The 26,721-nt window shown below is 41.4% G+C and overlaps 1 protein-coding gene across 6 annotated transcripts in view; it reads left to right on the forward strand.

The window, feature by feature from the left end:
- LOC123030367 (ran-binding protein 17-like) overlaps positions 1 to 26,721 on the forward strand; it is a 163,422-nt gene that overhangs the window by 136,403 nt on the left and 298 nt on the right. For all 6 annotated transcript variants that reach the window (XM_044444228.1, XM_044444231.1, XM_044444232.1 and 3 more), the window contains one exon: positions 26,518 to 26,591. The gene's annotated coding sequence lies outside the window, so the exon portion shown is untranslated. The remainder of the gene's footprint in view (positions 1 to 26,517; positions 26,592 to 26,721) is intronic.

Genomic DNA, 26,721 nt, shown 5'->3' on the forward strand with positions numbered 1-26,721 from the left:
GCTTCACCACAGTGCTGCTGTAACATTACATGTAGGTAGGTAGGGCCAGCCAAACAGGTCTTTTCCATGCAGTTCTTGTTAGGGTCAGAGGCACTAGCTAGGTGGAAAGCAGAGGCATGAATGCCTCTGCCCACATGGTGTTCAATAGTTCTAAGAATACTGAAAATAAAAATGTGGGAAAATGTCTCCCAAATATAATATGGCTCCCATGTATACCTGAAGATCAGTCCGATCTTAAACCCCCATAAAATAACCAAGCTTTAATCTTGTATACATGCATTTCCTTAAGGCAGAACCTCTTTCTCTATTCCTTTCATTTCACTTCACTGCAAAATAGGTGAAACTGCCTGGGTTGTTTATAATAGTCCCTGGAACAGTACCATAATAACAATGAAATAATTGGTTTTTTCCCTAAAATGCAAAACTTAAAAACAATTTAATAGCTAAAACAAGATTTGATACAAAATAGACCTGTCATATGTGTTCTCATCAAGCAATTTAAATATAGATGTCTGTAAATGCCTTTGCCTAGAAAACTGTCTTAACCTGGCACCAGAATGATGACAAAGTTGGCAGCAGGTGAAAAGATGTGGGGCTCAATGAAAAGATTGTTCCACAGTTGACCACTACTGGGAAAGCTCTCCTTTTTCCTGCTTCCCTCTGAGCCTCACTTGGAACGGCATGCGGAGGAAGGCTTAAGAAGTTGAACTTAGTATCCAGGTAGATTGCAGTTGGGAGAGGCACTCCATCATGTATTACATGGCTTTATAGCTCCCAAGCACCTTGACTCAGACTTGGTAGCTATTGCAAGCAGGTGAGAGTTGTGTGTTCAGACATTCTGGTCCTAGTTATTAGTCTGGTTGCCACATTTTGCACACAGTGCAGCTTCTGAACAGTTCTTCTGGGCCACCCCAAATAGACTGCCCTGCTTTAATTTAAAATACACAAGAATATCAATTACTGAAACCAGCTTTTTTGTGCAGTTTGGGGTATAGCTGGTGTACTAACTGAGGCTGGAAGAAAGCATTCCATGCCACTGAGCCCACCTCAGCCTCTTGCGACAAAGATGGCTCCAGGAGGACCACCAAGCTATGGAAATGTTCCTTCAAGGGAAGTGCAACCCCATGCAGAACAGGCTGAACAGTCTCCATCTGGTCAGAGGAATCACCCACTACACTATCTCAGTCTTGTCTGGACTGAATTTCAATTTCGCAGCCTTCATCCAATCCATTGTCTTAGTCAGGCACTTGTATAGCACATCTGTAGCCTCACCTGTAGATGAAAAGGAGTTAGAGCTGCATGTCATCAGCATACTGATGATAGTGCATTCCAAAACTCTGGATGACCCCACTCAGCAGTTTCATGTAGATGTTGAACAGTGTGAGGTGAGGAACCATAATCAACTGTATGCTGGAGAATTCATGATGTCTAGCAATATTCCTCAAACATCACCTTCTTGAACCAGGCATCCAAGTAGGACTGGAACTGCTAGAATAAGTAGGCCCCCAATCCCAGCTGACGCAGTCACCCTAGAAGGATACCATGGTCAATTATATTGAAAGGCACCAAGAGATCCATGAGTATCAGCAGGATAACATTCTACCTGTTTCAATTCTGGTATAGGTACAGAATGAACAAAGCGATTTCCATGACAAAATTTGGCCCAAACCCTAACTGAAAGAATCAAGATAATCAGTAGAATCAGTCCTAGAACAGATTGGCCAGCACCTCCTCAAGGACCTTACCTAGAAAAGAAATGTTTGCCACTGGTCTGAAGTTAAGATTTTCCAGGTGCAGATATTTCTTCAGGTGTGGTCTTGCCACTGCCTCTTTCAGATGGCGCTAGAGCATTCCCTCTTGTAAGGAGGCATTTGCTCACCTGCCAGGCCCAGCCAGTTGTTGCCTTCTTGCTGACTTTTATAAGCCAGGAGAGGCAAGTATCCAGTGCAAAAGTGGTTGCACAAAATATCCAATGTGAAAGGTTGCTTGTTTACTGCACCCTACCTACAGCATCTGTTTCTGGTAGCAGAATGGTGAGGAAGCAGTTTTCCTTCTGTGCAGTAATTTCACCAGTCCCCCACTCCCACATTCTTGGGAAGCCTGGGGGATACATAGAGGGAGGGGAAGAATGGAAAGTGTCTGTGGAACATTGAATTCTACCTGTATCTAGCAAATATTTAATCAAAATTAGTAACTATATGACTGTGAAAATTAAGAGTAATTCCACCTTAAATGCATAAAAGCTGACTGTCAGGTTAATTGTAGAAAAAACTTCTGATAGAAAAACACACACAAGCCTTTGTAATTTCTGTATAGGTTTCATTTTACATCACTGGCAGCCAGCATCAGCTTGAACCAATTCAGATTCAGTAACCAATCTTTTGTAATACCTGTTGCTTGTACAGGCCTCTCTATGAGTTCCTTTCTTTTTGATATCCCTGTATGCAATATATGAAATAGATCTTTCCTAGTTATTTCTTCTGCAAACCAGGGCTCGTTATCTTTTTAATTGCATACGGAAGTCTTCAAACTCAACTCTGGGGGCACTTAATTTTCCTATCTGCTAATTGTGTGTCTCTACAGTCCCCAGAGAGCAGCCTAGTTTGTATAGAACAACATTGCAGACTTTCAAGTGTTTTTAAACAACCCATTGCTGGCTGCTCAGGTTCAGAACTCTGACTTGTCTCTCCTCTGACAAGCCAGGTTGGAATCTCATTCGATAGAAGCAAGCCAGAGTTTTGAGTCTGGACATCAGGGTTGGTTTTTCAGTCACCCTTGCTGGTAGGAGGAGCCAAATAGCAATTTTGCAATGTAGTCTAGCGCACAGTGCTTCTGAACTGGCCTAGTGAATGTACCAGGATTGGCTGAGCCTAAACCTTTGTGTTGTACCTGAGCTCTACTTAGAGTGAGAAATACTGCCATTGGCTAAGAGTCAATATAATACTTATCACTGATTACTAGGCAATTTTTAAATAAGAAGTTGGATCTCTGCAGCCATGGCCTGTCCTTGAAACTAAATTCTATTTGCAATGTGGCTGACCAAGATGAATGTGCCCTGTGCCAGATTGTGCAACTCTGTGCCCTTTTGCAGATATTTATGTTGTACAGAAGTATGGAATTGCATAAACAGTAGTTAACTTTTGTGCTATTAGATCTAAAGATCTGTAAGCAAAGTTAAGATTTGCTGCTTTGATTTCATATTGATTGTATTGTATTTTGTGGTTCCAAGAAATCTTTGCTCTTAAGGGGAATGGAGGAGATGAAAGAGGCTGTTCTTTTTCCTTTTCAAACAAGTGAACTAGCAATTAGCATCTGACAAAGAAGGGTCTATTGCGCTTGGTACTCACCTACCTTTTAATTCCCTGGGAAAAACAACTATACCTCCCAGAATGCCTCAGCCAGCCATGACCCTTTTTTGTCTAAGCATGCACAGAATTGTGTTCTTACTTGCCGTAAGGGATTTGAAGGAGGCAAATGGTGAAAAATCAGACTAACCAGACTCTCACTGATAATGAGACTTTTGTATATCCTTCAGTAGAATGTTGGGGGTTCACTTCTTGAACTGCTTTATGGACTTTATATGATTTGTGTAATATTGTTACTATTCTGGTGTGCATGCAGACACTTAAAGAATATATTTCTAATCCTTCCTTGGAGAAGGTCCAGTCCTTGTCATCTCCATTTGAAAGTACTTAGGTGGCAGGTACTTGGAAAGACCTCTCTTTATCCAAGATCTGGAGAGCTGTTGCCTATCAAAAGTAGACAGTACTGGGTGAGCTGAACTAAGTGTCTGACTTGGTACAAGATAGCTTCCTATGTTTGCCCAAGAAAGAAAAAAAGGGATATCAGCCTTCCTTGCTGAGTATTGTATCTGATTGGCACATGTTCTTCCCCTCTCCTTTCTGAGAATCTATAAAAGTCATTCCCAGCCCAAGTGTCAGGGAAGAACATGTAAAATTGGAAGTCTCTTGGAAGAGGATTTTTCTACTGGTGACTAGAATAATCACTTTTTTTTGCAAGTTCATAATAGCTTATGTCAAAATACTAACTCAGGTAGTTGCATTTCCCATTGCAGTAGAGGGAAAGTGCACATGTCCAACAGGCCATTCACAATCCATGCTGAAAAGAAGCAGAACAAAGGGCAAAATATCACAAATGCATGGGCTAAACTTTACTGAGGTTTTGAATCTTGATTGCTTGCCAGTCAGTCATCCTAACCTGGACAGTTTGTAGCTCTCCACACGTTTTGGCCTACAGTTCCCATCATCCCTCACCATTGCCTTTGCTAGCTGGGGTTGATAGGAGCTGAAGACCAAATCATTTGAACGGCTCCAAATTGTTTGTTGCTGCCCTAAACAATAATTGCTGTTAGCTAGAGTAGCTCTCCATAGTCTATAGTTTCAAAGTACTAACAAAAATGGGTTGCAAACCTCCAATGGGCTTTTCCATTGATGCTTCCTTTGGTCCCACAAAGCAAAAAGCGTTGCAAACTAGCCTCTGTCATGTATGTTACTGGGGAATGAATACCAGTTCTAAGTTAAGATTCAGTCCTTCTTTGCCTACTGTATATGGTCATCAGCAACCCAATGACAGCTGTTAGGATGACAATTAAACCCACACTTCCATTTACAACCAACAAGGATACATGAATTTTATTAATCCATGCATCCCTTTTTGGTCCTACTACTCCACTAACTTTTGAGATCACAGAGACTAGGTAGCCCTCAAAGGTCAAACCTATCCATTGAGATCTCCAATGAGCAGTGGTTCTTACATTGCCTCCTATATATTTTTGGGAAGGTGTCTCCAGCCTCTTGCAGTAAAGCTCATCCATGTCTTTACACTTTTGCTGATTGGTCTCTGCTCTGGTTCTCTCTCATTACTTTCCCCCAGGTCCCCTAGATTTATACTAGGTACCATTAGATGTGTTCCATCAGTTTGCTGGGTTTCCCTTGTGGTTTCAAGCTTAAGCTGTGAGATGGTCCAAAAAAGTCTTGTTAAGTGCTGTCAGTGAATGCCCTCCAAAATGACTTGTCCTTGACAGTCCTGCTCAGCTCTTGTAAATGCAAGTCTGTGGGTTCCTTTATAAAGTTTATACATCTCATAGCTGACATTTCCCCATCTTCTTCTTCCTTCAACTTACCCTAGCATGATTGCCTTCTCCAATCTTGTGATGTGCCCAAAGTATGATGGCTTCAGTTCCATTATTTTTGCTTTCAGGACAAGTTCTGGTCTAATTTGATCCAGGACACATTTGTTCATCTTTTTGTCAGCCCAGGGTATTTTCAAAGCTCTGCTCCAGTACTATGTTTCAGATGCATGGATTTTTGTCATTGTCCAGTTTTCACACCAATACATAGAGATCTTAACCTTGGTATCCACTGAAATGCCCTTAGACTTGATCTTTTCTAGTTACTTTATAGCTGCCTTTCCAAGTCTCAGTCTTTTAATTTCTTGACTACAGTCTTCCTTTGAATTGATGAGTGAGGCAAAGTATGTACAATCTCTTACAATTTCAATTTCTTCATTAATGAAAGTAAAGTTCTATAATTCTTCAGTAGTCATGGTTTTTATTTTCTAAATGTTTAACAGCAGTCCTTGTCCTGTTCTTATGCATTCTTCTTTCACTTTCATCAGGAGTAATTTGCATTTCTTACTGCTTTCTGCCAGTAATACAGTATTATGTACACATCTGAAATTGTTAATATATCTTCTGCCATCTTATCTCGAACCAGGTTCTGTATGATACATTCTGTGTAAAGACTGAAAAAATGGGGAGATAAAATACAGCGTTGTCTGATGCCTTTCCCTATAAGAAACCATTCTGTTTCTCCATATTCTTTGCTAACAGTAGCTTCTTGTTCACAATGTGGGTTGCATATTAGGGCAATCAAGGGCTGAGGTAAACCCATTTCTTTCAGATCCACCCATAGCTTCTTGTGATTCACATAGTCAAAGGCTTTGTTGTAATCTATAAAGCAGAGACTGATCTTCTGAAATTTTTTGCTGTGCTCCAGTAGCCAACTCATATTTGCAATATGATTTTGATTGCCTCTTCCTTTTTGAAATTTATCTTGAATGTCAAGCATAGCTTGCTCCATATAAGACAAAACTGTCGCAACTCTTTGAGCATGAATTTGTTTGCATGGGAAATTGGTGCAATGGTACAGCAATTGCTGCAGTCCTTTGCATCTCCTCCTTGGGGACTAGAATGTACATTGAATGCTTCCAGGCTGTGGGCCATTGTTTTACTTGCAATAACTTGATAGGATTTACCAATTCATGTCTGTGCATCTTAAAATAGTTCTAGTGGTACCTTATCTATTCTGGGTGCTTTATTCTTGCCAAATGTTTTCAGAGTAGATATCAATATCACCTAACTTTCTAAAACTGTAGGTTCTTCCTCATAGGATTCCTCTTTGAAGGAGTCTGAACTTTTTCTCTCTTCTGTATAGGTCTTCATATATTGTTTTCACCTTTTCTTGATTTGTTTCCAGTCAGGCAGTGTCTTCCTCTTTTGGTCATTCACAGCATACCTAATCCAGGTTTGCATTTCCCTTTCATTTCTTCAATCTTCTAGAAAAGGTCTCCTGTTTTTTTGCTTTTGTTGTTCTCTTGTATTTCTCTGCACTGATCATTGCAACAGTTTTTGTTTATTTCTGCATGATAGTCACTAAAAAGTTTCATTGAAGACTCTGACCCTGTTTCTGTCCCATTTTGCTTCTGTTTCTTGCCTGTCCTTACCAATTACCAGTTTCTTTTCTCTTAGTGGTTTCTTTCTTTTGGATACAGCATTCTTTCCCAGTAACAGTTCTGGTTTCAGTCTACATTTCTTCTGGTTCATGGTTAATAGAATTCAGTAATATACAGTGGTACCTCGGCTCACGAACACCTCAGATCATGACCAAATCAGATCATGAACAAACATTTCATAACAATTTTGACTCGGGTTGCGAACTCTGTATTGGATGGGGGGATGGCTGCAATTGTGCTGGGGGCTGGAGGAGATGGCCAAGATCACGCCCGTCTTTCCTGCATGAGTGCGCCAGTGATTGTGCCTGTCTTTTCTGCAGGAGCACAACCACAATCTTGGCCATCTCCCCCTCCCCCAGCACGATCGTGCCCGTCTCCCCCCCCCCCCCCAGCACACCTACATTCGCACCTTTCTCTCTGCCCCAGCGTGTGCAGGGATGACAGGCTCAATTGCAGTCATGCTGGGGGGCGGGGGGAGATGGCCGTGATCTTTGTTGTTCTTTGTCATTTTGCTTCTTCACATTTTTCTGATTAAAAGAAATAGTTACCGAACGGATTAACCTTATTTACATTGAATCTTATGGGGGAATTTAACTGGGCTCACAACCAATTTGGGTCACAACCAGAGTCCTGGAATGGATTAAGTTTGTGAGCCAAGGTACCACTGTATATTTGTTCTTTACCGAGACTTTAATTCCTCAGGAATGTCGTTTTAAGTTGTGTCCTGGCGTTGTGCTTCTTTCCAGCTTCACTCTACTTTTTTCTATGAATAGCTCATGGTTGCCACCACATTCTGCTCCTGGTCTTGTGTTGACAGCGAGAATACAGTTTCACCATCTCTTCCTTTGAATTATATGACCTATTGCATTTCTGCATTGATCATCTAGCAATGTCCATGTATACAGTCATGTGATTAGTTGCCTGAAGTATGTATTTGCAATAAACAGATAGCTGGTTTCATAGATTTTCCATTTCATTTTTTACACCTAGACAAGTTTTGCCAAAACATTGGATTCTGCTTGGTTTCCTTCTTTAGTTTTCCCATCACTTATGATGATCAGTATGTCTTGTTTTGTTGTACTATCAAGTTCCTTTTAGAAGGCTGCATGAAAGTTTATGATTTCTTCTTCTTCAGCATCTGTTGATGGAGTGCAGGCTTGAAAAATGGTTTTCTAAGAATTCTGATGGATATGATTTGGTCATACTTTGCATGATAGCCTCTTATTGCCTGTGCTGCATTTTGCCTTGGTATTAGAGCCAGTCTATTCCTTCTGGGTTTGTCATTTTCAGAGTAAAACACTTGGTGTTTGTCTGACTGAAAATGTCCAATTCCATTCCATCTTAATTAGCTTACACCAAGTACTTGCTTGATGGTTTCCAGTTTGCCTTTATTCATACCTCTCATGTTCCATGTTCAGTTGTATGTGTTGTTGGACTTGGTGCATGCCAACCACTAGACTTCTTTTCAGCTTTGATCTTGCTGTATTACTAGCGACAGCACTGTTTGTACTTGTCCTTTGCTCTTTCCCAGTAGCTAGTTGAGTGCCCAGTGACCTGGAATTCTCATCTTCTGGCATTATCTCTTGTTTCAGTTTGGATTGATTCATCAAATGGGATTCAGTGTAAGAAAACTAAGAAGTGGTTTGCCATTGCCTTCTTCTACACAGTACTAACCATTGTTCACTTTAGCCTCACTGCCATAGTTCTCCACTGAAAAATCCTCCACCAGTGCCACCAATGCTGCTCAGTAGCTGCCCTTCAGGGGTTTCTCCAACCCCATCAGAGAAACCAATTCACTTCTGCTGATGTGAACATAACTTCTGCAGAGGATTGATGTATTTTAGTCTGGTTTCTCAGCTTTGACATTCCACCTTGGTGGTCCAGGTAGGAGACCCATCTATCAAGAAAATGTGGCTTCCTGGCAGCATTACCCTCAGTTTCTCTGATACTGTCGAACTGCTGCACCATGTTAAGTTGTGCATCCAAGATGGAGAGGTCTTTTAATTCTTTGGGAAAGTTCAGCTTTCTTTGAAGATGCTGCTATTTGTGGGAGATCATTTGTGTTCTGCTTAGTGGTATATTCTAGTGCAAATTCAAATGTTAGTTATTGCTCATATTTGAAATTTATATTCTTCGTCGTGGCCTCTGTGCATCAGAAGGGTGCTGCACCTTCGCAGTGCCTAGGTCAGAAGATTAGAAAGCTAACGGTTTTGGCGGGTAAAAGCTCCCCTCCCCTCCCCCCTATAGGATAAATAGAGCGGAGCGTCCGCCATTTTATTCAGTCTTTGTGACCACCGTTCACTGTGCCTTGTGCCTGTTCTTCTCTCGCTTAGATTCTTGCCTTGTGCTCGTTTACGATTATACTTACCTTGTTATACTCCCAGTTTTAATTTTTATCCGTGTTGTAGTTTTCTTCTTCTTCTTTCTAAAAAAAAAAACCAAAAAACAAAAATATTATTCTTTACCCTCTGCACTATCATCTTCTCTTTCCTTTTCACAATGGCACAGCGGGCGGCATTTCGCAAATGTAGGGAGTGCGGCTCCAAAATACCTCCTGCTGACCCGCATGACTTATGCCTCCTCTGCCTTGGCAAGTGGCATAGGACTGACAAGTGCGGGCATTGCCTGGCCTTTACCAAACAGGCCAGGAAGAATAGGGAGAATCGTCTCCGCAAGTTGCTGTGGGACCAGGCCTTGCTTCAATCAGACCAACTGGTCTCAAGGTCTACTTCTTCCTCGACTGTGCCTTCTCAGCACTCCGCCTCTTCTTCGGCCGCACCAACATAGTGTCCTTCGGACGAAGGCGCTGCCTCGACAGAAGCGCAACAGCTATCTTCTTCTCCAACTAAGCAAAAGGAGAAGCGTAAGCATTCTGAATCTGATAAATCCTCTGGGCACAAAAAACCGAGGAAAGATAAAACAGCCAAGCCGGCCCATAAGGGCAAGAAGCTCGATCGCCCCAAATATCAGGGCTTGGGTTTGTCGGGGTTTTCGATACCGATTGCCGCCACGGTACCGACTCCCTCGGGACCGGCCCTGCAATCGGCGATGCAGGTGACCCCGCCGGGATACCCTAGGCAAATTCTCCGGCCTGAGAGCGTGTCTCCTCCACAATTGGAGCCGCCGCTTAGGGAGTTGATCTCAGATGGAGAGATCAGGGACTCCCCACCAAGGGAACGCTCCCCAACTCCGATGCCTACCACTGGACCACCTGAGGAACCTGTATCGCCACCTAGGTGCAGAAGCCGTTCAGCTGAACGCCAATTGTATGACTGGCCTATGCCTGGCTATGGTGGCTTCCCTGGCTGGAGTGGATACCAACCCTATGCTTATTATCCACGGGACCGTAATTCAGCATCGATCCCGAGGGAGGCGCCATCCACTTCTGGGCGTGCAGAGAGGAGACCTCCACCATCCCCGGAGACCTCCTCTTCCAGCAAGCAATACCACTACCACCAGGACTTGGACGAGTCGGAAGTAGACTCCACATCCCCCGATGTGGCCATCATGTCCCAGGACCCTGGCTCCCCGGACGAGCCTCATGTCACCTTCTCAGAGCTCATCTCCTGCCTGGTTCGGTCGCTGGAGATCGAGGCCCATCATCGCCCTGGTCCCAGCACCGATAGATTTTATGATATTGTCCGGGGAGAACAATCCACTACCATAGCATTACCTCTCATTACTGTGCTCCGCCAGGCGATGGTCCAGCCCTGGGAACAGCCGGCCCAATCACAAACGACATCACGCCGGTATGAGTCTATGTACCGGGTTAGAGAGGAAGATATACCGTTTCTGCTATGCCACCCCAAGCTGAATTCAGTGGTGGTTGAGTCGTCCCAGGGCAGAGAGGCTCACGGTCATACAACACCCCATGATAGGGAAGGGAGGAAGATAGACATGCTTGCATGTCAGGACTATGTGGCTGCGGGACTTGAACTACGCATATCAAATTATGAAGCTACGCTGGCACGTTACCAGTACTTCATAATGCAGAAACTGGATAACGTCGCTTCCTCCCTTCTGGACCACCAGGCAGACCTAGCCAGAGGCCTATAAAAGAGGCAATGCAAGTGGCCATACAGCAATTGTCCACCGCAAGACATCATGTGGACACTAACTCTCAGGCCATGGTCAGTGCGATTTCCCTTCGACGGCATGCATGGCTGAGGAATTGTAACTTCCCTGAAGAAACAAAGAGGAGTATAGAAGAAATGCCGTTCAATGGTACTGGGCTTTTTCATGCGAAGACTGATCATAAGCTCAAGGCGATCCACGAATCACGCATGACAGCGCGTCGCATGGAATTTCCGCAACACAAACATAAGTGGCCATGGCCCAAGCCTTATGGACATCAACAATACCAACCCCACTAGCAATATCAGCAAAGGCAGCAGCATAGAAGGCAACAGCCTCAACAACGCTTCTCTCAAGGCCGTTGACGCTTCGATACCAAAAAGCGTCCTCGTTAATGGTCCCGGCAAGCCACTCCATCTCTCCACCTCCCACCTTCCCCTCTCCCTTTTGGGAGCCAGCTTCAAAGCCGACTCCCCATTTGGGAGTCCATTACATCTGATAGGTGGGTGTTGTCCATCATTCAGCTTGGATACAGAATAGAATTCGACATCGTTCCACTGTCGAGCCCTATCCGATTTACACCTCCCTCTTCAATTTATGCGATGAGGTCTACCAGCTACTTCGTAAAGGAGCGATTCGACAGCTCTCCCGCTCTGAAGGGCTACACGGATTCTATTCTAGATATTTTACAGTCCCCAAACGGGACGGTGGTCTTCGTCCCATCCTGGACCTAACAGATGTCAATAATTACATCATGCCTAAAAAGTTCTGGATGACCACCTTACAAAATATCTTTCTGCTGCTGAGGAGAGGGGATTGGTTCACCTCACTGGACTTGAAAGATGCTTATTTTCATATATCCATTCATCCTTTCTATAGACGTTTCCTGCGTTTTACTGATATATTCGAATATATCATATATATTTGAATATATCATATATATTCGACATATTCGAATCCAATGTTCTGCCATTTGGCCTTGCTACGGCGCCAAGAGTTTTTACAAAATGTATGGCCCCAGTGTGTGCACACCTGCAGCTTCAGGGTATACAAGTCTACCCGTACTTAGATGATTGGCTGATTGTGTCCCAGACTAGAGACAGCCTCCTTTCAGCTGTGCATAAGATTTGTACTTTACTTGATGACCTTGGACTCTGCATTAACCATAAGAAATTGTCACTTATCCCTACGCAGGTCATCGATTTCATCGGGACACATATTGACTCCATCCTACAGAAGGCTTTTCTTCCTCAATCCCGTCGAGCCACTCTTTGTGCTCATATTCATCGAATTCGACAACACCGGACAGTACGGGCTGTCACTATACAGAGGCTTTTGGGACACATGGCTGCCTCAGTTGCCTTCGTACCCCACGCCAGACGCAGACTTCAACCGCTGCAATTGTTTCTCAACATGTTTCACCTGCAGCGGGACTCTCAGAACAAGTTTATTCAGATCCCACTTTCGATCCTTCATACCTTGACATGGTGGACTGCTGCAGACAATTTGTCTATCGGCGTTCCGTTCTGACCGCTGCAACTGACAGTAACATTGTACACCGATGCTTCCTTCATTGGATGGGGTGTGGCATGTGCAGGACTTCGCGTCCAAGGGACTTGGAACCGACAAGAAATGAGGAAGCGCATCAACTTCCTCGAGCTTCTGGCAATTTTCAATGCTCTCAAATCCTTCAAGACCATCCTACACCGCCAAGTTGTCTAGATTGCATCCGACAACATCACTGCTGTTTTTTACATCTACAAGCAGGGCGGAACAAAGTCACCTCTCTTGACTCGATTGTCGATGCAAATTTGGGATTGGTGTATCCCAAGGGACATAATGCTACTGGCGGTACACCTTGCAGGAACCGACAATGTGGAAGCAGATGCACTGAGCAGACAGATGTCAACGACCCACGAGTGGGAGTTGGATCAACCCATTTGTGACGAACTGTTCCGTATGTGGGGATACTCGGACATAGACTTGTTTGCTACCCGAGAGAACAGGGTATGCGAACTGTTTTGCTCCAGAGCGGGCATCGGACAGGACTCGAGGGGAGATGCCCTCATGATCACTTGAAACAACTTGACTTTCTACACGTTTCTCCCGATCTTCCTTTTGATGAGGGTGGCATCGAAGATTGTTCAAGACAACGCTACAGGAATATTAATAACCCCATGGTGGCCGAGGCAACTGTGGTTCACCACTCTCCTCATCCAGTCCAAAGGGGTTTTCCATCGGCTTCCAACGGTTCCTCACTTGTTGACTCAGCACAACGGAGCGATCCGACACCCGGACTTGGCTTCTCTGAAGTTGACAGCATGGAACATCCGCTGGACTTAGCTGCTCCATCGATCCCGATGGCATCTCAACAAAACGAATACTCAGTTCAACAGAGTATGCAATCGACCCTTCCTTCAGGACCATCAAGAACCATTTCGGGACCGACGGCCTTACATCCTGATAGCCAAGCGATTCTCAAATCTGCACTAAGACTGTCTACATGTCGATCTTACACGGCGAAATGGAGAAGATTCTCATCCTTTGCCGACTGCCATTCTTTTTCTCCAGGATCGGCCTCTATTGAGAACATTTTACAATTCCTGTTTGAATTACACCGTTCGGGACTTAAACTGTCATCTATAAAAGTTTACGCTGCTGCCATTTCACATTATCAGGGCAACATACAGGGCTCATTGGTTTTTTCTCAACCTATGATTCGCCGTTTTCTAAAAGGACTACAGAACCTGCACCCATCAATCCATCCCGTTATGCCAACTTGGAGTCTTTCTGTTGTACTCCAAGCTCTTACAAAGCCCCCATTTGAACCTTTGGCGACAGTGGATCTACGTTTAATATCATGGAAAACTGCCTTTCTTGTTGTGGTCACTTCGGCCAGAAGGGCTAGTGAGCTTCGTGCTCTTTGCATAGATCCACCATTTTTTAATTTTCACAAGGAAAAGGTCATCCTTCAGATGGATTCAACGTTCCTTCTTAAAGTGGCTACATTGTTTCATTTGAATCAGGACATTGTCTTGCCCGTGTTCTTTCCATCCCCATCAACTCCGATTGAATGCTCTCTCCACACTCTCGATGTTCGACGCTGCCTGGCTTTCTATATGTCTCGCACAGAATCCTTCAGGAATTCTAACAGACTCTTCATTAAATACGCTGATCATTACAAAGGTTCTCCAGTCACATCTCAAAGACTGTCTAAATGGATTGTCCAGACCATAGTTCTGGCATATCAGCTAGCAAAGATGGACTTACCTACACTTCCAAGAGGCCATTCTACGCGAACAGTTGCGACTTTGTTGGCTTTTGCGGCAGGTGTTCCGATCCAGGATATTTGCAGAGCAGCAACCTGGGCTGCTCCATGTACTTTCACCAAGCATTATCGGCCTGATGTACGTGCAAGACAAGACTGTTCCTTTGGTAGAACAGTCCTCTCCGCCATTCTTCATTGACGACACCTCCCTCCTCCAAGTTTGGTAAGCTTGCTAATCACCCATATGTGTGATGCACAGAGGCCACAACAAAGAAAAGCAGGTTGCTTACCTGTAACTGATGTTCTTCGAGTGGCCATCTGTGCATTCACACAACCCACCCACCGGCCCTGCATGGTGTTGGTGAGTGGAATTGGTTTTTTCATCGGTTCCACACCGATCTTATGGTACCGATGATACTTATTGTACTGCCCTCTTTAACTGCAAGGGGTCGAACGTTGGTCTTCAAGACTGAATAAAATGGCGGACGCTCCGCTCTATTAATACTATAGGGGGGAGGGGAGGGGAGCTTTTTCCTTTCTAATCTTCCGGCCTAGACTCTGTGCAGGCGCAGCACCCATATGTGTGAATGCACAGATGACCACTCGAAGAACATCAGTTACAGGTAAGCAACCTGCTTTTATGCAGAATGGATATACGAAGACATACAAAACAAGAACATATGTATACAAAAAGACAGTATTGTACACCGTCTATACTGAGCAAATTAAGAACATGTTAACAGGGCTTTCAGCTTAATTGCAACAGAAAATAACTTTTTCAGTAACTTCATGGATTATGTCACCTAAAAACAATGTAATCTAACATAAATATCAGTTCAGTCTCTTGACATTGTTCAAGGCTTCCTCAGCCATCATCATTGCTACTGGCACTATTGGAACAGGGTATTTTCTGTGCATGAGCACTGATGTGGGCAGCAATATTAAGAACATAGCAAGGCTCCCCTGGCTTTACCTTATCAGTATTACCAGTGTGGGTAAGGGTAGAATAGAAGACGTGATGGAGAGAGAGACTGTTGTTTTATACCAGAAAAGGATTACCAATCTGAACTTGGGGAAACTACAGTGCTTCATTCACACCTGAAAATTACAGTCATACTGTTGTGCTATTGAGAAGCTTAGGCAGTCCTAAAATACTGGGGTGAAAACACAACATTATTCTTCAGAACAATTGTATGAGCAAATGGCATATATAATTGAGAAAAAAGGCTAGTGTGGAAGGCACTATAGATCTTGCTTATCTGTTATGGTGGTCAGCATTGTTTCAAACCATCTTTGATTACTATAAGTTGAAGTTAATGCTAATTGAAATTAATAGTGTTTTTATCATCCCCATGGAAGGTAGTGAATCTTAAGTATGCTGTTCTGATGGCTCCACATGTGCATTTAATCTTCCTTTTGCTTGGAATTGAAAGAGCTGCTTAGCCTCATTCAAGGACTTTATTATCCCAGTAGAAAAGTTGTCTTTTCTCTCTGAATAGCTGTGTTGAGCAGTTCTTACACCATATTACAAACTTTATAGTAAACTGCTTTTACTTCTGAAAACAATTCTGCCATGCAGAATTGGGAGTGGATGTTGCTGGTTAAGCAAAACAAATTTAAAATCACTGAGTTCTAGAACTATTTCTTGTTAGGTCATTTGGATCTTGGCCATTGGCTTTTGTTCCTTCTCTCCCACATGGTTTTCTTCCTCTTTTCAGTCCTGATAATGCTTATTATTTGTTCCAGTCATTTGTTTCTTTCATGAAAATCCCCTCTTATTTTGTTTAGATATCTAGTGTGAAATAGTATCTATTCCTGAATTTTAGTTTTCAAGCTATTTGATTTACATTTATTACAGAATGCTCAACATTTTGCTAAAATCAGAAAATGCACTAAACAAAAATTTCTAGCATCTTTCAAAAGTGGTATACTGTTAAAATGCATGAGACATGGTGAAGGAATAAGTTAGCTTTATTCTGCATGATACCACATTATTATCAACAGTGCCAAGACTGTATCCTTACACAGTTTGGGACCTTTGTAGACATTTCAGGGAGTTCAGCAAGTTATGAAGCTGCATTATTTTAGATGGGCATCTGGGATACAGAGAAATTTGTGAAGATGCCCACCTAAAAAATGCAGCTTAACAACTTGCTGAATTTCCTAGCATGTGTACAGTGTAAAAAACCTGAACTGTGTAAATAAACATTCTTGATAGTGCTAATATTGGTTCATTAGAAGTTAGGAGCTAATCAAATAATAAGGAAAGACTTTATGTAAAGAGTATAGGATATTAAGAAAACTGAATATTGAGCAAAGTCTAAGATTTCAGAAGACCTGCATTATTCTAGCATGGTGCAACACTGCTTAAGCTTATCTTAATTATTTGAATAGGTCTATACTCATATTTCCTATGGTTGTACACATAAATAAGATTATATTTAGAGATATTTATAAACTTCTCTAGTTAAAAATAGTTGCATGCATCTTTTGGATATTATTATTATTCATAATATTTTTAAATCAGCTATAGCTGTAGTTAATGTTTCCTTATAGGAAGCCTGGCTGAAAATTTAATACTTTTTAATGGACATGGTAAATTAAAGGGCATCTTTTTTCTTAAAGCAGGCATGTATTAACAAGTAAATCATTTAAGCTGTTGCCCATTTTTTTGGAAAAAAATTACATGATGCTTTTCAGATGGCCAGAATGGCCGTGTTGGTGGAAGGGTGGTGTGCATGTACTTTACCCTTAGATATAAGCTCAGATGTGCCTTCAGCTACTAGATAAAAGGTCAGATTTTACTAAAGTGGTTAATAAGACATAAATATAGACATTTCACATGATGTACCATGTAAATGTAAACCTTTGTAGTTACAAGTTTTTGTAGCTGGAGAATTGTTTTAAAAGGCATGTAATTTATTAGCTATCGGTAGCTGCTTTATTGCCTTGCCGCACTGCAGTAATAAATAAAAGAAAGTGAACTGATTTTACAAATGGCACACAAGGTGCACATTTTGTGAAAAAAGTCTTTCTTTTTTTTAAGAATTGGCATTAAATCCTTTTTTTGTGATGACAAAGAGGCTAAGAGTGCAAACTGTATTTTCTGTTTATCGAAAACAGAGTCTTTTTTTCTCGAGGGCATTTTTTCCTATGATCATCAAGGGATTTCAAAAGCAATAAAGTGTGGAATCGTTGTTCGACTTGAACAGTATTAAAACTTAGGTTTTAATTTCAGTGAAGTAATAAGATTTGAACCTGTCTCACGTTACAGCACTGTAAGGCATTTAGCAATTGTATTTTAAAGGAGGTTTTTAAAATGCATCTCACTTGTAAGCTAACAGTCTGTCTAATAATTAATAGTTTCTGCTTGGTATGAACTGGGTTTTTGGTATAAGCTGTCTTGGTTTTGTTAATAATGGATTATAATAATTATAAGGATGTTCATTCTTAATTAGCTTAAGCCCACAGCCACTTTTTTGTTCTTCTCTGTAATTCCTACTGTGATTATACATCTTACTTAGAATGTAGATACACTGTTTTCTAGTTTACTTAAAAACCTAAGTAGATGTGATGGTTAGAATTAATAACAAATCTGACCCAAACATTCCTAGCAAATAATATTCAATATTTAGCAAACTAAAATGATATGAAAGCTCATTGTTTCCTTACATGTTGCAAGACTGATGCACTGACACCTGTATGGCTTCATAAAAATCTATATAAAGGTTTTATCCTTAACTGTCTGTACAGTAGTTTTGCTAATAGGGTCTGATTGTACTTCGATAATTTGTGCCTTTTATTATTCTAACAGGACATATTCAAAATGGCTAACAATATTTAACATCACAGTGATGAACAATGGTTTTTCTGAGTGATTTCAAATACTGTCTCGATTAGCCATAAGGTTTGTTTCTTTATTTTAGTAGATGGCCTAGACTGTAAATATTAGAGGATCTAAAATAAATCAACATATTATCCTAAGGATACAAAACATAAGAGCTATTTGTGGTTGGGAACCTTTGACAGATAGTTTGGATGAAGCAGATGATTACCCGCGTTTCGTATCTGGCCTCCATTACTATGCCTGGAGGCAGTTTAGTGTTATAGTTGTATACTGATGTCAGGATTACTACTGAGTGGCTAGCAATGACAGATGTCTATAATTACAGACAATGCTTCCAGTAGTTCAAAAAAGCCAGCCTATGTTGAACAATTATCTTATTTCTGGCCTGCCAAAGAGTAGTGTTCAAATTGCTAGTATTAGCTATCTTTCCCCTTCCCCCAAGGCTCTGATATAAATGTGCAAAAACCATTCTGATAGATAACTTAAAAGATATGGGCCCTGATCCAGAAACCCTGCATATAGCAGTTTGAGTTCACATGAAGATCTCTCAGGCAAGCACATGGCTGTTACTGTCAGCTGTGAGGAGGAAGAAAATTTCTGAAATTATGCACCTACCCTCTACAAGAGATTGGTTTTGCTACAACCGATAATGCATCCATCTGTTTGGCAGTTCATGCACGATACAGAAGCCCCTGTCATGCATCTCCAGGTATTGCATGCTGACTTTTTTTTCCTTGCTGAGTATCTTTTGACGTAGAAGGCAGCATCTGTATGTTCAGCCCATGCATATATGGCTTTTTCTGAGTGTCAACTTTGCTGGATTGTAGCAATCATCTTCTCTGCTAATGTTAACATATTAGTTGCCATTTTATATATTGCCTACCATTATTGCTGCTTCAAGGGTGCTTTCAGGTACTGCTTTTCATAACAGAGCAATTCATGCCCATCTTAGGAGGATGGGCTGTAGTAACAGATAATGCTTATATGGTACTATGGAGACATGACTGATCCTCCCTGTTTTTAAAAAAGAGGGAAAGAAGGATTATAATACATTATCATAGGGCTGTCCCAGAAAGCTGTAAATAGATATTTAAAAGACTGGATTAATGGGACCCCAGTAATTGTTATGTATTAAAGAAGGAAAGGAAGGAAAGAAGTAGATTACCTCTTTTGCATGCAAAAAGTTCCAGGTTCAGTCCCTGGCAACTCCAGGTATGGCTGCAAAAAACTCCACTCTGAAAGCCAGACAAGCTGCTGCTAAGCCATTGTAGATAATAATGGGCTAAAAAGGGCAACATTTTAATTTGGTATAAGGCACCTTGCCGTGTTCCTGATGGACATGAATCTGGTAGGACATAGCTTTCCTTGGGCTGTGGCCTTCCAGAGAGCCATTTCTCTGCTCTGTACTGCTAGGTTGGGAAAGATTGTAGTGCTTCCTCAGGTGGCAGTAGAAGTTATAGGGGAAAGACTAATCTATCTGAAAAAGTTGGAAAGATTTGAAGGCCATTCTACCCCAACCCTCTAGAAACCAGGAGTGAGATTAGCTTCTTCCTAGTGGCATGTGTGTCTCTTCTACCATTTCAGCATGCTGTATTTTCCACTGAGCATATATCACGCACTGCCTGTGATGTATGTGGCTACTTCAAGTCCTCTCAGATTGGAGGGGCAGGTGAGGGTGGAGATGGGAGGGTATCGGCTCTTTTCCCAGCTCCACTTGTCTCCTCTCCCCACAAGAATTCCAGCTGTACAGCTGTGCCTCATTTAGATTCATTGTCTGTTCAAAGCTGTTTTAAGAAACAAGAATAGGGCTCGTCATAGTAACAAGACAAAATATTTGTCACACTAACTATTGCACAAACAGAAGTATGATTCCAAATGGATGCTTATATTTGAATTTATTTTCCAAGCTTTTTAAGGAAGTTTCTGTAGACTTCCCCAGTACATATAGTTGAAGATGCAGAAAAAATACTTGCATTACTTCTCAAAATGCTGCTTCTCGTTTTACTGATTGTATTCAGGATAGTCCTCAACAAAATATATTATCCTTTCCTCTGCAGCTTTACATACTCCTCTATCACCACTTTTTAAAAATTTAAATCCATTCCTCTGTGAACCTCAAACCATCCCTGTGAGGTCAGTTTAGCTGGAGAGAGAAAGACTGGCCAATTATCACCCTGTGATATTTCCAACTGAATGGGGATTTGAAGCCAGGTCTCCCTGAATTTGGTCCAACAGTATAACACAGCCTTCTTCAACCTGTTTCTCTTCACATGTGTTGAACAGGAGCGCCCAACCACCAACGCCAATTGGAGAATTGGATCTCTTTGCGTGGAAGCAAGGGAAGGGGAGGGGACTTGGTGTGGCCCATTTAAATTAGAGTTGCCTTTTATTTTGCTGTGAAAAGTGAAATGTGTGAATTTTGTATTCTGGTTATCTGTACTTGAATACGAAAACAAGATGGAAAATGGCCACAAGAGTAACACAGTGTAATGTGAACAAAGGTGTTTTCTGCAACCTCTTGTCCAGTGGCCAGCTCTGCTTGTCTTCTATCTAAACTCAGCTAAGAGAGTAAATGTTTGACTGCCTTAAGTTATCTGATGACAAAATGCTTTAATGTTGCATCTGTGTCAGTGCTGGTTTTCTGTAGCAAAGCCTGAAGAAAGTTCAAGAAGTTGTAAGATCTAAAACATTTATACTGTGCCTCTGGGTAATAACTTTGCTGTAATTTTCTGAAGATTGTCTACCCCAAATCTTAATTCATTATTATAGCCCTTACAAAACATAGGATCAACACTTTCTGGTCTATTCTTGTTTGCACAGTGTGAAGGATTCATTGTTCTAGTTTAATTTGTTTCATGCAGTGCTTCTGAGTACATTGCATACAGAGCTGTTATTGAATTTCTCTGACTGTCATTATATATCCATGCAACCTGTAGGAACCCTCATTCTCAGTTTCCCAGCTTTATAATATGTTTCACGCTTTAAGGATTGACATAATTAGCTACTGCTTCTTAGCAAAACATATCTAGGGCCAAAGGAAAACAATAATACAGGAGCTAAACATTAATTTCTGTAATGGTTATAGTATGTTTTCTTGTTCTAAATTTAAATACATTGTTTTCTGCAATTTGTGTCTGGGGTTGTGTCTGGTATCTCTCTCTCCCTTTTTCCTTTATTATTTGTAGGGTAGCAAACCCCCTCCCATCAAACATCAACAACTTTTTGGATTAGCGAGGAAATAAAAATAGGCTGTTCTAAGCTCTGTGTCACTTTTGTGGTATTTTAAATGTTAAATTGACTTTGGAGTCATGTGATGGAGTACTGCTTAACCTCCTGATCATACTATAATGGGAAAAAACAGTTTTGTTATGAATATATTTGAATAGAATTATTTGATTCAGCTTACCTTTCAATTGAGGCCTAATATTCCATAAGTACTGGCTGCAGCTTTTGTGGGAGTATCATGGTTTCACATGCGATATACACATTTTGTATTCTATATTATTTGTTTGCAATGTTTCTGTTGAAAATGGAGTAGATTGCAGAGCTTCTCCAAGTCTTTTGGCCCCAGATTAGGCAAACACCATGGAAGTTGCATTGTAAACTGTTCAGCTGGCAGGGTTGAAAAATTATTTGAGAGCACCCTGTTTTTTTCATCCTCTGAGTCTAGGAAATACAACAGTGATAGTCCTGCGTTATAGGATGTGTTCAGCTATGATTGTGGTAGTGGGATAAGCCTACTGGCCCTGCACCGTTTCTTCATCTGATCACCACATGTGGGCACCCACAGGTAAAAAGGATCTGTCCCTGTAGGTTCTGCATGGTCTGTAGTCCCCATCTTCCACACTGTATAGATTGCACATAGAGTCTGTGCACTGGCGATGGGGGCCTTGTCTGAGCAGCCGGGTCTCAGACTCAGAGCAGGGAACAGTCAGTTGCTTCCATCTCAGTTCCATCCCCAGCAGAGAAATGAGACCCCCTGTCCCTGATCTCAGTCTGAGACAGACACCATCTCTGCAGTGCTTACATTTTGAATGCTACAAGTGGGTCCTGCAGTAAAATACAGCTGGAATGCTCCTTCTCAGGATTTCAGCCAGTCAGTCCTGTCCTCCTTCAGGATACTAGAAACTGGAATGATCTCAAGCAGGACATTCTATCCTCCTCCCCAGCATTCTGTTTTTTGTTTCCAGCTGACACTCACAGTTCTGTGGCTAGTGAGCATGCTTCATCCTCAGTCAGCCGATTGGTAGTTTTGACTGTTAGTGCAATTGTAAAAGTATAAGGTTTATTTGCTTGTTTTTTTTTCTATTTATGCCATCTCTTAGGTTTCTTACCTCTTTTAGTAAGCAGCTTTTTTCTTTCATAACACATGGTTGAACTATTTTACCCGTGCAGCTACTTAAAATGAACCTGTCACATGTGAAAACAAATCAGATTGTTGTGAGATTGCTAATGAGCTTTTCCATTTACTTATTCAGTGGTTCAGATAAATAGATTTAAGAGGCAATGATCCTGTTTAGCACTCAAGCTTAGCTGTCAGATTCTTATAGTTGAGGGACATCTCTAGGGATACATGTTGACATAGATCTTGATGGGATAATAGGAATCAAAGCCAATGCATGATAAAAGGAGTAGCAAGAACTACAAGGATAACTGTGGATTAAAGGAGTGTTCTTTGTTAAGTTTGACATCTCTCCCAGTGTTTTGTTTAACCCTGATCTGAATGTTAATTGACCGCAGAACAAAATGCTAACATAGCGCATGGTTTCCTCTGCCTTGCATTTTTTTTCTTTCATTTTCATGCTAGGATATCATATGCAGAGAGTAAAAAATCCCAAACTGCTGTTGTACTCCACATATAGTATAGATATTTTATGGTATCATTTGCAAATACTAAAGATACAAAAGAGACAAGGTGAGCACTTTTGTATATGGATATTAAATATCTAAGGATTATAGCTACCTTTGCAATCCCCTTTATAAATAAGTCTGTGCTCATGGAAAGTCTTGCATTCTCCTACACAAACAAATTCAACCCACTAAAAAAGAATAACCCTATATTCAACTCTTCCTTGCCTATAAAGCATGGTGAAGAGAATATTCGTATTACTAAATGATTATTTACCCAAACAAGTTATCTCTGGACACTTCTGAAAATGAAATGTTACATGTGATCATGAAACCTATTTTCAGACACCAAAGGCCCTCCAAGCCAGATTCCATAAGGAAACTCATAAGCATCATTTGCTAATTTGAGCATTTGATAGGTAGAGCCATGCGTTCTTTGAATCTGATGGTTCCTGTTCTGCCTTAGCTATAACCTAATTATTATACATTGAACCTTATCACCCAGCATATCAAGGATTTATTTTTATCTTAGTAGTAAATTATTACTGTCGACTTGAAAATCTTACATATAGTTAGAATAGAATGATGTATTCTTGGTGTTAAGTCTGATGAATGCTATGGAGGTTGAGCATGACATCCATTTTAATTCTAATTTTAAAATGCATAAAATATTTTACAAAGCTCTCAAGATTTGTTTCTTATAGAGTAGCATATATCTCAAGAATAAAGGTGGAGGATACCTTAGTATTGACTTAATTAATATTTAGACTACTTAATATTAAAAATCTTAAAGTGGTCTACATGCAATAGTAAGTCACATTTAAGTATGACATTACATACTCTTAAAAGCTGTTTGTTAAAATAACAAAACAAATTTAGTTAAATAACATCACTGCAGAACAATCTGGTGAAGTTGCTTGTAACCCTCCAAACTCGGAGGCTTATGGAAAGTGGTAAGAGCACTGAGGCAAAGGTGATCTCCATGCTTCTCTTGCCCTGCAAAACACTTAGACAACTGATTTTGGCCATCGCAGTGTTCTGCCCTGGAGCGCAATGAGAGGGGACTGAAGTACTGTCAGGATACTGCATATGTTGGCAGAGCCTGTCTCTTCTAACCCCTGCTACCGAAAACGCAACTGCAGAATCACTTTTATATCCTTGGAGTTGCAGCTGGCACAATTCTTTCTATACTGGCTGTGAGGGTTTAGGGAAGAGTTGAAGCCCCAGCTCTGACTTAAAAGTTTCTGAGATCAGTGATTGGACTCCAAATAAACTTATGGCCACCTAAGAGCTCTCTAGCAGCCATAGGATTGCTCACTCAAACTACTTGTGGTAGAATCTGGAATAAGAACATAGAGTTGTATTCAACATAGCACTAGCAGATAAAACATGAGGTAGCAATCTGCTAGTGGTTATATTTTCTCCTAGTGATGACCGTTAGCACTAGTGAATCACCAAGTACCACTTCAGCAATCAATAGCATAGCGTAACTCTTCTTCATGGTCTCTGTTCATCACACACATGGGTTTTACACCTGCATGGAGCCTGGTTCAGGAAGATTCTCAGCTTTGATGTGCTTGTTGGAAAGCCCCCCATTGGCCCTGCCCTGGCATGTGGGAGTGGTTCTCACCCAATTCTTAGTTCTTGGACTACCATCATAGGTACATTGGGAAGCTCTTTCTCCACATTCTCAAAGCTGTCCTTGCCTTTTGAAAATCCCTTCTCACCTCTCTGTTCTCCTCTTAAATGCTTGCTTCCTCTCTACTGATTTTTTTCTTACCAAAGCTCTCGCCTTCCAAATTCATTCCTTATTAACACACACACACACACACACACACACACGTACTATAGACTATGCCCCTATCTCAGCCCTCTCTGATCTACATTTCTCCACCCTTTCCATCCTAACCTACTCTGGCTCCCCTTTCCACTTTCTGCTCTGCAGTGGCACACAAAGCACCATTCAGAAAGTGCTTCCATTGCAGCAGCAAACTACCCCCAATGCACAGCCATTCTCTGTGCCTCTTTTCCCTGGGAGAGAATCATGTGCCAGACCTTCCCCAAGCAGGCCAGGAAGCACAGGGCCTACCGCCTCGATGCTAAACTATGCTGCAGGGCCCTGCACAGGGTTGGGCCCTCCACATGTACCTTAGAGGCTCTGACATCTTCACTGGCTCCATCTCTCCCAACCATGGCTGGAGCAATCTCCCCAGACAACTTGCCAGCTCCGTATGTGGGTTACACAGACCCCACAAGGAAAAAAGTAAAGCTGCTTATCTATAACTGTTGTTCTTCAAGTAGTCATCTGTGCATTTACACAACCCACCCTCCTTCCCCTCTTTGGTGTTGCTTATTGGTGTCACTCCCCACCCCCCTTTCTCAACACAAAGTTGGTCTCATGTCACCTGAACTGAGGAATGGGCCAGAGTGAGGCAGGGTTCCTACGAAACACTTCTCAGCTATAGAATCTTTCTAAAACAGGTGCCATGCAGGCACAGAGCCCATATGTGTCGCACAGACGACTACTTGAACAACAACAATCACAGGTAAACAGGTTTACTTTGTTATGAGTTGTGCAAGTGCACCTGTAATAATAGCATGTGATAGCAGAATCAAGTATTTTATTTGATTGTTGTGTAAAAATGAAAAAAAAGGGTATACTGAAAAGGGAGCTTTCTGCTAGCAGAACAACACCACTGGATATTACCTATTGAAACTCAAACTCTCAATTGGCAACCACAATTTTTAAGATATCTGCTGGGTGCAAAATTTGAAAACCATTGGTGCCGCATAGCATACAGATCAATCACAGAGGGAATGGTTTGTTCAGCTTCTTGGTTTTGATGTTTTTGACTACAAATTCAAGTGGGCTTCTCAGTGTACCACAGTGGTTTACAGTTAGTTTTTGGAGAACTGTTTTCACAATCCTCAGGTTTTGGACAAGTTGTGTCAATAGCTTAAGCATGTTATTAGTTCTCTTTCCTGCCCTAACCTACCTCAGAGTTTAAACTAAGACTATGCTTTGAAAAGTGCCTGAAACATAATAAGATATAAGTTTGTGCAAATAATGAAGTTAACTGTAGTATTCTGTGGGAATCATTATTCTTATCATCATTCTTATAATCAAATGTACAGCCAGAAGGGGGGGTGCTCCTTGAAATAGTACTTCAAAACATATGATTGTAATTTGGCAGAAGAAGAGTGACATATTAAAGAGATTTTGACAGGGAACACGGCGTGTGGAGGACAGAGCTTGCAATTAACACATTAGCTAAAATAAAACACAGTTCCAAGAATGTATGCCCCTTTGCCACTAAGACTGTGATCTTATGGATATTTACAAGAGAACAAGCCTCATTGACTTAAGTAAGACTCACTTATGAGTAAGCACCATTAAGTTCACTCTGCATTGATTAATTTGTGCTACTGTCTATCCATTTCAGTCTGGCTATAATCAGCACATACTTCTTAAGGGAAAATGACTTGTTTTCTTAGTCATGTAATGTAAAAGATTGTAAAATAGGAGCACAGGGAAAGAAATACATTGGCTCATAATACCAGCCCTTAAAATGGATGCATACTTCTATTGCATGAATGTCCAGAAACAACAACCACCCACTATGATTGTGACTGCTGCAAGAAAGAAAGAAAAGACATCTCTTTTCAGAGCAATAAAAGTTTTGAAAACTCTGGCAAGTTATTAATATGTCACTGATTATTTTTCCAGGTTTATGCTCGAATGTCAGAAGTCTTGGGAATAACGGATGACAACCAAGTTCTAGACACATTTATGGCAAAAATGTGAGTTTTCAACTAAGTTATCTTTCATAGTTGTGTTTATACCCAGCACTTACAATGTAAATGATGCTAACAGTTAATTGATTTCTAACATTTGAAATGTAATATATGTGTGCAATCTACCGTATTTTTC

Source organism: Varanus komodoensis, unplaced genomic scaffold (assembly GCF_004798865.1).
Source record: "Varanus komodoensis strain SLA01 unplaced genomic scaffold, ASM479886v1 scaffold44_3, whole genome shotgun sequence".
Classification (NCBI taxonomy): domain Eukaryota; kingdom Metazoa; phylum Chordata; class Lepidosauria; order Squamata; family Varanidae; genus Varanus; species Varanus komodoensis.